The sequence below is a fragment of the Phalacrocorax aristotelis genome, chromosome 20 (genome assembly GCF_949628215.1).
Source record: "Phalacrocorax aristotelis chromosome 20, bGulAri2.1, whole genome shotgun sequence".
Taxonomy (NCBI): domain Eukaryota; kingdom Metazoa; phylum Chordata; class Aves; order Suliformes; family Phalacrocoracidae; genus Phalacrocorax; species Phalacrocorax aristotelis.
The window spans coordinates 1,142,877-1,153,359 of NC_134295.1; the positions used below are offsets into that span (position 1 = coordinate 1,142,877).

The window sequence follows — 10,483 nt, forward strand, 5'->3', positions numbered from 1 at the left end:
ATCTCTTATTTTGGCAACAGCGTGTACATACAGTAGATGCCAACATTAAAAAAAAAACATGACCACAAGCAACCGAAAGTCCATCCTGCAGCCACGAAAGTATGTTCCATGTCTGCCAAAGAGCTAATGAAAAAAACGCACTTATAGACTGTATCTGCTAGACATTAAACTACCTGCTGAACATTTTGTACAGCTTATAAAGGCATAAAATCACAGGACACTTACAGATTTTCCAGCTGACAATGATATGAAATAACTGAACAGACCCAGAACAGACCGAGTCCTCTGGTCCGGCGCAGCGGATAACGCGGGATATATACTGCCACATACACAACTGGAAATTGTGCCAGCATCACGCAAGACGAGAGCAAAGCTCACAGTGATGGAAAACGAGCCAAGATAACAAAGCCATCCCTCAGCCTCACTGTAATGCTGGAACAACAGCGGGACTGCCCAGATTTACAGTGCAGGGACTTGGATAATGCCCAAGTGGAACCAGTTCCTCCTGCCCTCCCTGGGGGGCAGGCAATTCGCCACCAAGCGAGACGCTACCTCCTGCCATGCTGGGAGACGTGTGGCACTGTACAGCCACCCAAAACCCTCCATTTTGGGACGGTGGAAATGACAACATGGACTTCACTTCTGAAGACATGTGATAAGCCAGGCGAATCAGCCGTCTGCCAGGGTTTATTTCCCTTGTGGTAAGAGACAAGGGCTCCCGGCAAGCAGCGAGGCAGTGGCCTCGCTGGTTAGAGCCAATACCTGCTGCCACCAGTATCTCCTGGATGATGTCCTGTCAACTGCACATACCATGAGGTACGGCAGATATTCTGCTACAGGGAAAAAAAAAAAAAAGGCATTTTACTAAGTAATCTGCACACAGGGACAGAAATACTAATAGCACCAAAACCTGAAAGATGTAAACATCCACCTGTTAGGGAACAACGTGGGAGCCACACATTACACCCTCACTGAACCTAGAAAGAACTACTAACACAGATGTAAGTTAGCAGCAATCCTAAAATTTGGTGGCTGATAGCACTCACTACATATGCAGTTTCCAACCTTCCCTCCACAGCTGGTACTCTAAAGGAGACCCCACCTGGAAACATTTTTTATTGATTCTGCAGTACCTCAAGGGTTATTTCCCTTAAGAGTCCCTTAAGAGTCGTGTCCCTAACGACTCGGGACACGAGCTGATGACAAGGGTGTCTCCAGGGTCTTTCTGCAGGCAGGCGCGAGCTCACCACACACCAGGAACTCTGAGCTGGAACCGTGCGATTGCCATCAGCACAGTGCTGCCCAGCCCAAACGCAGCACTGGGCACCTGCAAAGCTCCCGGTTCAGGGCTGCCTTGAACTGGGCTTGCTACCAGCAAAAAGCAGGGAGTAGAGCTTTCTGCCTGCCAGGTACCTTCCACCAGCCTTGCAGGTCTGGAGGGCTAGCGTAGGCACACACGGAAGGGCATTTCTTAGCAGGCTGCAGAGACATCCACCCACCAGAAGCGTTCAGACAACTGCCTGACAACGTGAACGCGCTCTAGGTATGCGCGATAGCGAAAAGTTTCACCAAGGACTTCTGCAGAAGCAAAATTGAAATAAAATTGTGAGGTTTAATACCTAACGAGACTAAGAACTACAGTGGCAACGATTTCCAGGAGCTGGGCAACAGGAGGGCAGGGGCCCCATAAAGGCATCGTGCACATTTGTTGCTGCAGTCTCTCCTTGGGGGGCTCCAGGGGCAGTCACACGCTGCTGGTACGAAAACGCAACCCAGGAAAACATATGAGCCCCAGAGATAACACTTAGCAGCTACTAGTGGCTAGAAAATACAGTAAGGAAGCAGAATGACTGTTATTACAGGATTACAGAAATCTTCATGCAATGCAGAGAGCTTCAATATCGTTACTGCTTTACAGCTAGGAGTCTACCCCAGCCCACCTGGGCTTTGTGAGGCAGTAACTCTTATTCCAGGAAAGAATTTAGGAGTGCCTCATCCCTTTTTCTCCCTGTTTTTGGGGGGTGGGGCACAGGGGAACACCACAAACCAAAAGCCACAGCCTATTTCAACTGTATATCCCTGAAATCCATCATAACAATTTTATCAATGACTGAAATGAAAAAACGTTATAACACCTCGAAGTCATTAGGAAGACCCATCGTAGCATAGGAAGGGCTGGGAAATTAGCTGCAGATCGTGAAGTTCCACAGCAAATGCACATTTCGTAAAGTGCTCAACTGCAGGCAAAGGAGACAAAACCCCACGCCGTACCAGAGAACAATATTCTCCTCCTTCCTACTCAGCAACAGTTTTATCAGCAGCGTCTCTATATCATGTTTTGAAGTAATGTAACTTTTAATGCCATCCTGTTGATTTCTATAAAATGTATTGCTAACCAAAAACTCTGTAAGATGTTGAAGACGAGCATTTTGCTATAGAAGTATGAGACAACTGGGGAATTTGGGATATACAATTTCAATAAAGCACACGTCACCTCAAGCACCCCATTTTCTCTGTCATCAGCACAGATCAAAGGCTGTACGTTACGGCCGAAACAACACAAGGAATCGGGACTAGGGCTTCCCGGCTGCCACACGCATGTAATTAAATACCCAGCAGTGCAGGAGAGCCAGCAGACGCTCTCTGAACGCAGAAGGGAAAGGTAGAAAGGAAGATCAAACTCTGCACAATTGATTGCTTTTACATTTACAGAATTTTTCCTCCCTTTGGTAGCCTGCCAGAGAGAAGGTGAAATGTCAGAATGACGGGGTTGAAGTACAGCAATACCGGCCTGAAATCAAGCAAAGCTCCTTAATCATCCGAATAGTCAGGCACTGGAATAGATTGCAGAGAAAAGCCTGAATCACCATCATTGGAAATCTTTAAGAACAGCTGAGACAAACCTCTAGGAAACACTACGTGTAGGTAATCCTTCAAGGTCGCTTCCAGAAACACTGAAACAACCAAGGCTTTCTTCATAAACATCTATCCAATCACACAACCACTGCAGGATTTTGATGGGCTGTAGCATCTTTTTTAAAAATTTGCCGGAAAAAGACAAAAAATAAAAGCAAACAAACTCAGCGTATAGAGAGCGGCAGCCTCCGGGCTGCGGGAACATTTGCTCGACTTATTTTTAGAAAGTGGAATTGGTGCAACTTCCTCCTTGATCCCCATCAGACTTCATCAGCAGTTCTGCCTGCTCACTGCGCCTTCGCTTAAATAACGGTCCGTGTGTGTAGAGCAGAAATTTCTCCTACCTTAGGCATGCCACGGGGGCAGGAAAGGCCACGCTCCGGCAAAAGAGGGAAGCAGGAGAGGGCTTCTTTGCAGCAGTGACAGCAGGGAGGGGAGCGCCTGCTAGGAGGTGCCCGAACACGCTGCAGAGCCCCTGCAGCACATTCAACCCAAGCTTGGGGAGCCAACCTCACCCTAACGCTGCCACCTCTGCAGGCCGGCCGGGTTCAGGGACACAAAGCAGCACGGTGTAGACAACGCTTCATGTTGCCGGGAGCCAAAGCCAAGCCCAGGTTCTTGCCTCAGAGAAGTGCTGCTCGTCCCTGTCCCCCCACGACGTGTGTGCAGCCCAGCCCCACTTCCTAAGGGCTCTGCTCGCTGGCTGCCGGGGTCCCCCGTGGGCTGCAGGGGACACAGGGAGGGCAGGCAGCCTCTGGCAGGCAGCCCAGGGAGGCTCTCCGACCGCCAACAGCCGGGAGGTAGCAGAGAGGGAGCACAAGCCACCCCCCTGTTTGCTGGAGACGCAGCTGGACGTGCGTCCCACCGCTTCAAACGCGGGCGGAGAGGGCTTAGCATGGTGGGAGGAGGCAGGGGCTTGCTCGAATCAGGGAAGGGAAAGAGAGGCCCAGAAGCAGGGGATAAGGTGTGGCCATTGCAAAAGGGGAGGCCAGGGCGGACAAAAGCGGGCAAAGCGATTGCAAACGGCATCCGAAGAGACCATGGCTCGCTCGGTGCAAACCCGCTGCAGGCTGAAGGAACGCTGGTCTTTTCACGCTGCGCAGTGCTCTGCCAATGCTAAAAACTGAAAGAAAGAGCACAGGCGTCCTCCAGCTCCCCCCAGACACAAATTCCTTGCTGGAAAGCAACCGCTTTTCCCAGCAGGACCTTTCCCTGGAGCCAAACATCAGCAGTACCCTGGGGGAGCTCAGAAGGGTGCGCCTAGCCCCCCCACGCCCCAGCAAACCACAGCAGATGTAGCTCCAGCAATGTGTGAACCAAACCCTTGCCACAGTACCCAGGAGAAAGGACCTGACACAGTGTCCAGGACAACACTGGAAGGGCCAAGAGAGGGGAGGAATCATGTGTTTCTCAATGGGTAAAGACGGAGCTTCACAAATTTCCACTGGCATCTACTCCTATGGTTTCCGTTGTTAAAAACAAAACCGAGCCACAGGGAGGTTTCTGGACGGTTCACACTGTGTCAGTCTGGAAAACATAAGAGCTAACTGAAGTTGGGTAACTTGGAGCACATCAGCTGGGAGGAGGTATCTCCAAAAGGAGGTAGGCTTCTGACTGGTGCTAATGTCATTCGATTTACAACACGTACAAAAAAACATCTGAGCAAGAAATGCAGAGGGGTGTATGTATTTCAGAGGCACAAGCTTGTACCAGGGGAAAAAAAAACAGTCCTGCGCTGAACATCAGCTCCCTCGTGGTGGTAATGGCCGTATCAACTCATCTCTGCTCTCGCTTCCTTATCTCCAATGACCAGTTACCAAGGGTGACTTATCGCTCCTGATGAAGTCAGATCTCAGGAAGACAAGTGCTGGTAGACTCGACTCCTCGACAGCAGCTTAAGACATCATCCCATCCATCTGGCCCGTTGGACGAGGCTGCCATGCAAACAGCGGAGGCAGCAGAACCAACGTTCATCTTTTCCTTCAGTTCACAGCCAAATTCTTGAACTTTTGCTCAGGATGAGTCTGCATAAAACCACGAGGCTATGCACAGCGAGAGCAGAGGCACAGACACAAACTCCGCTTAAATCCCTGCTATAGTGCCAGAAACATTTGGTAGGTGTCTGAGCGAACCCTGCGGATTTCAGTACCGTATATCACAGCGTCTAAATCTGCTAGAGGTTGTCTGTCAGAAACCTTTGTAAAAGAGCTAAGTTTTATTCTGTTTTTTAAAGGAAACTTAGTGCAGATGGAGATCTCTGGCAATTAAAGTTTTCAGCACCAGCCAGGCTGCAGCGATGCCCCTGCGCTGAACTCTCCTGCTTGGTGAGAGCTCACGATTGCAGCTCCCTCTGAAGTTTCCTATTAAGGCAGACTGCTGTGCAGGACAATCAGCAAAGAGCACAGCTTCGCAAACAGGAGGTGGTGGTGACCTCCAGAGCTCAGGTGCCTCCGCCAGATACTGGCTTGACACCACCAGCTCAGGCCACTAGACATGGACAAGTCCTCTTCGCTCCAAGCCCAAGCCCAGTGAGACCTGGTGATACAGATGGAAGCTTTCATGTGCTTCCTGCTATTTTCAGACCTGCATTATCACTTTAAACATTGAGCAGGCGTTTTATAAAAGTCACCCCTGTTAGATATTTAAGCTTGGTAAGAAAGGAGTTCTTTACAAATGAGTTTGTAAAAGGGAAAAAAAAAGTGTTTTCCTTTAGGACTAGATGCTGTCACCCTGCAAATAAAGTGGGATGAAATGTTGTTTGAGTCTCATGGCTTGGAGTGCACGTGCTATGCCAGGGCGTACCGCCGGGGCAAAGGAGGGGGTCAGAGCTACAGTTCCATTATACTGAGAGTTTAATCGTGGGGATGATTTTTACCTTGGCATGTTTCTGAATTATATAAAATATACATACAGCAGGACATTAACCACCTTGCAAAAGCAGCCGGCAGCCAGAGCTGCTGCTCTGTGCTCAATGCATCTTGCTTCATTTCCCACGGACCCCTCCTGGCCATCTTGTTTGGAAACTTTTCAAACATAAATGGACGAGTAAATGACTGCAAATCTGCTTGTCTCATCACAAACTGAGCATCAGTTGCAGCCAAGAAAGGAAAAAAGACAGGGGGCTAGATGCAAACATTGCAGCTATAAAAGACCCAAATATGCCAAGCTTGAACTTGCACCAGCTCTGAGCCCACACCGCTAGTTCAATGTGCAAATATGCAAACAAAGATCTGCAGTCTTTTCACATAACAGAACTCAAACATACCCAAAATGGGGTCATTTGGACCCACTTATTATAACCGCTCCAGAGAAGCTCAGCTAACACAGTCCTACAAAGCCCAGCCTGACCACAGCGCTTTAAGAAAAGTGTGAATCGACAGCCCAGTCCAGAGAGGGGTAGAGATCAGCTCTGCAGACAATAAGCCCATGCAAAGAGACCAGAGAAACAGAGCTAGTTCATCTTAGGAATAGAAAACAAAGTCTTCAGATATGTCAAATTTAGCTGCAGAGATGCAGGAGTAGCATGTTCTCCACGTGCGCTGGAGATCAGAGAGGAAGGAATGGGCTTAAACTGCAAGACAAAGATTTAGGTTAAACACCGTGAAAACCTCTCGGATGTTGAGGAGGCCCGAGTGGTGGTGTACATTACCTGTACAGGATGTGAAACTGCCAGCAGGAAGAGCCTTAAAAGAAGAAATATTATTCAGAAAGGGTTTAGATGTGTACCTGGTCTTACCCCAGGGTTGGGAAACAACGACAACACCTCTGGAGGTCCTTGCTAGATGCCCTCTGTCTGAGGCTATGAAATCAAGCTTCAGAGATTCCTTTAACTTAGATATACAGCAAGGATACAACCCCCAGCCCACTCCCATCCTGGCCTGAAACAGCTACCAGATGAGTAACACCACCATTTTATCCCCTAACAGCATCTTTAATTTAAAGACACCAAATGGTGCTACAAAATTCATCAGGTCCCCAGAGAAGTGACTCAAGAGTTTAACATTATTAAAATTTTAGACATCGGAAAAGAAGGGGGCACAGGCTCACAACTTGCTGGGGATGCCACTTGCACTCCTGTTCCAAACTCTGCGTTTGCTTAGCTTTAATTAGCTAATCACTTGATTTAATACCAAATGTTTGACTAAAAAGCAGATTATCAAGATGTCAATTTATCATTTCCTAAGATGTAAATACTGAAAAAGGAGGACCGCGGGTCAGTATATCTCTCTCAAATAAAATGTGCTTTAACCTTATAAAATAAATACCTCAAATAGCACAGCAATACCTGCATTTCCTTCTTGCCCATTGTAAGGGACTCTCCTACTTCTGTCTGCATTTTCATACCATCTACTGGGCAGATCCTGAACTACCCAACTGCAGAGCGCAGGCCCTGTGAGGATGCAGCCCAGTCTGTCCCGAGCCGAGTACCCCCACAAGCCGAGTTTTATTCCCCAAGTTAGCGCCAAGCCGCAAGCCGGTGCTTGCTACAAAGGGCAAGGGAGGTATGAAACCACCGTCCCACACTCCCAAGTATTTCCAGCATGAGCACGGGGATCCCACAGCCCGGCCAGCAGAACCGTGAGAGTAAGAGAAGAGGAAGGTGGAGAGAAGGAGGAGAAGCAGCCGTGCCTCTGCCGGCATCCTCGGTACAACCCACCGCACGCCGTCGCTCAGGCAATTGAACCGAGGTGGGAAAGTATTTTTCCCCAATATTACTGGCTGCCGAAGAGCAGCCACCACATGGCTGTTCTCAGCCAGTCACTGCACGGTGTTTACTATAAACAACAACAATAAACAGAAACACAGCCAAAAATCAAAGCCGGGTACCCTGGAGCTGGGTCTCCACATCCTGACTTTACCCATGGAAATAATTAGTTTTGTATTCATCTGCTGAATCCAAAACCACCGAGGCCAAAGGGAGCTGAGCTGCTCAGTGCATCTGAAACTTAGGCCGCCTGTTTAGATTTGCGTTCTCTGCCTTTAGACTCCAAACTGCTGCCACAGTCTTACACGGGAGCTTCAAAGAGCCTGCGGATTAAACCTGAACGACGTCTGGCAAGAGCCAGCTTGGCACCGTATTTATTTTCAATCATTTTACTGTGCACAAAAAGCTCAAATCTTGTCTTAGTCCCAGCTCTATTCAAGTGCTCGATCAGCGGGGCTGCGAAGGAGGCGCAGACCTTTCCCCGGGGCCAGCGGTTACGGGGTTCCTCCGCCCGCTCCCCGGGATCGCCCTCGGCACCGACCCGGCGGCGGGCCCCGCTCAGAGCATCCGCGTCCATCTCGGCCACACGGGGTGGTTACGGGAGGGTCTCCCTGACACCCTGCGGGGCACAACCCCTCCCCGGGCACAACCTGCAGGCGGGGGCCACCTCCTGCGAACCCTCCAGCAGCTCCGTGTGCTTCCCTTTTCATGAAAGGAGTGTCCGGCTGATTACGAGCAGCGCCCGAGGAGGAGGAGGGCAGGTCTGCAAAAACCGCCCTGAGGCCTTTGCCGAACACCCTCACCGCGGCCCGGCACCGCTGCAAGAGCGGCTGCGCCCCGTCCCCCCCGCGCCGGCAGGGCCGCCCCAGCCGAGCGCTGCCCGGGGACACCTGGAAGAACAACAAAGCCCCTCGGAGGTGCTCCACCGGCAGCTACACCCCGCCCGGGAGGCGGCGGGGGGCCCGCGGGCGGGCGCGGGAGGCCGGCACGTCTCCCCCCGGGCCTCTGCCCCGCCGCCGGCGAGGCCCCGGGGGGCACCAACAGGTGCCGGCGGTGACAGGGCGGCCCCCGGACCGCGGCCGCCGCGCCCGGGCCCCGCGAGGGAGGCGGCGGCCGGGCCGCGCTGACAGCTGGGATCCGCGCCGGGCCGGGCCGGGCCTGCCGCGCCGCCGCCGCGGGGCCTGCGCTCCCGGCCCCCGCCCGGCCTCCGGCGGCGCCTCGCCGCGCCGTGCCGTGCCGGGCCGAGGCTGCACCGCGCCGCCCCCGCCGCCCGCCTCACCTGCGCGTCCGCCGAGCGCTGGGGCTGCTCAGTCCCTCGCCGCCGCCATGTTTCCGATGCGCAGTGAAGGCGGGGAGCAGGGGAGGGAGCGCGGACAGACCCGGCCCGGCCCGGCCCGGCCCCGCGCCGCCCCCTGCCGCCCGGGACGGCGCCGCTGCGGCTAGGCCAGGCTCGGCTCGGCTCGGCTCGGCCCGGCCCGGCCCTCACCTCCCCTCACGCCCTCCCCTGGGGCGTCGCTGAGCATCGGGACACGCCGTGTCCACTCGGGACCGGTCCTCAAGCAGGGAGAGACCCCCGTCCCCACCCCACACTCTGGGCACGGGGCAGACCCCCACCGTGAGCCCCAGCCTGGGAATGGACACCCCCCCCGTGCCCACCCAGGACCCTCTGGGCATGGGGCAGACCCCCACCGTGAGCCCCAGTATGGGGATGGACCCCCCCGCCGTGCCCACCCAGGACACACTGGGTATGGGCAGACTCACACCATGATCCACAGCCTGGGGACGGATGCCCCCGTGCCCATTCAGGACAGACTGGCATGAGGCAGACCCCCACTGTGATCCCCACTCCCAAGGATGGATCCCCCAGTGCCTACCAGGGCCCCTCTGGGTACTGGAGAATGATGTCCATCCATATCAGGGTTCCCCCCCCATGGGGGACAGCCCCAAGCCTGCCCCAGGCCCCCCTGGAGACAGCCAGGACCAGGCAGACCCTGTGCAGCACAGCCAGCCCCTGAGGACAGACAACCCCCAGATATTCCCTTTCCTCCCACCCCGAGCAGGACCTTGCCCTGCAGCCCTGCAGCACCCTTCCAGCTAGAGGTACCACAGATGTACCGCAGTACCCCCAAATCCCCCCAGACAGAGTAACACCCTTTAGACTCCCAGCTAAAAGAATACCCTGTGCCACCGTTGTATCTCATTACCTTCATGGCACCATCCCCAGCTTGCATCTGGAGAGACCCTGGTGCAAGCCACGCCCACAGAGCCCCCATGAGCCTTGGTGACCTCTCCTGACCAGAGACAGAGCTCCCTGTGCACGTCCTCCGTCCTGTAGAGCCACCAGGGCCTATACACAGTACCCCCAAACCATCCCCTGGCATCCCTGCACTAGGGAACCCCCTATGTGACACATGGCTATTATAAGGGCCCTTTGCCCCTGACTCCCCATCAGCGTCGGCCTCCCCCACATCGCTTTGAGCCCCTTGCCCCCAGACACCTGCAGCCACCTCCACCAACGCATCTACCCATAGCAGAGCTCGCCATCGGTTCAGCCCAAGCCCTCTACCCTCTGTCCAGGAGACACAACCCCTGCACCTCTCTGGTGTGGTCAGAAGCCGGCAGGACACGGTGTTCCCAGAGCCAGGTTCCCAGCTGAGGATGCCATTTCCCATTTGCTCTACTCAAACGTTTTGTCTGCTGGGTTTGCTGTGCTGAAGATCCTACTTCTACTGCAAGGTATCGCAACGAAAGAAGAAAGCCATTCGTCTTAAATAGCAACCAGGTCATGCTGCAGCTGGATACGGAGCATAAGACCACATCCTCTCTCTGCTCACTGGATTGCCTGGAATAAAGAAAAAAGGA

At 53.3% G+C, this 10,483-nt stretch overlaps 1 protein-coding gene across 13 annotated transcripts in view; it reads right to left on the reverse strand.

Moving 5' to 3' along the window:
- SCMH1 (Scm polycomb group protein homolog 1) overlaps window positions 1-9,051 on the reverse strand; it is a 76,418-nt gene extending 67,367 nt beyond the window's left edge. For 6 of the 13 annotated variants that reach the window (XM_075114822.1, XM_075114820.1, XM_075114821.1 and 3 more), the window contains exon 1: window positions 8,901-9,042. The gene's annotated coding sequence lies outside the window, so the exon portion shown is untranslated. Of the gene's footprint in view, window positions 1-3,260; window positions 3,778-8,900 lie in introns of those variants that run through there. The other 7 variants (XM_075114828.1, XM_075114829.1, XM_075114827.1 and 4 more) reach the window with 5 other exon arrangements.
- Between the last annotated feature and the right edge of the window lie 1,432 nt (window positions 9,052-10,483).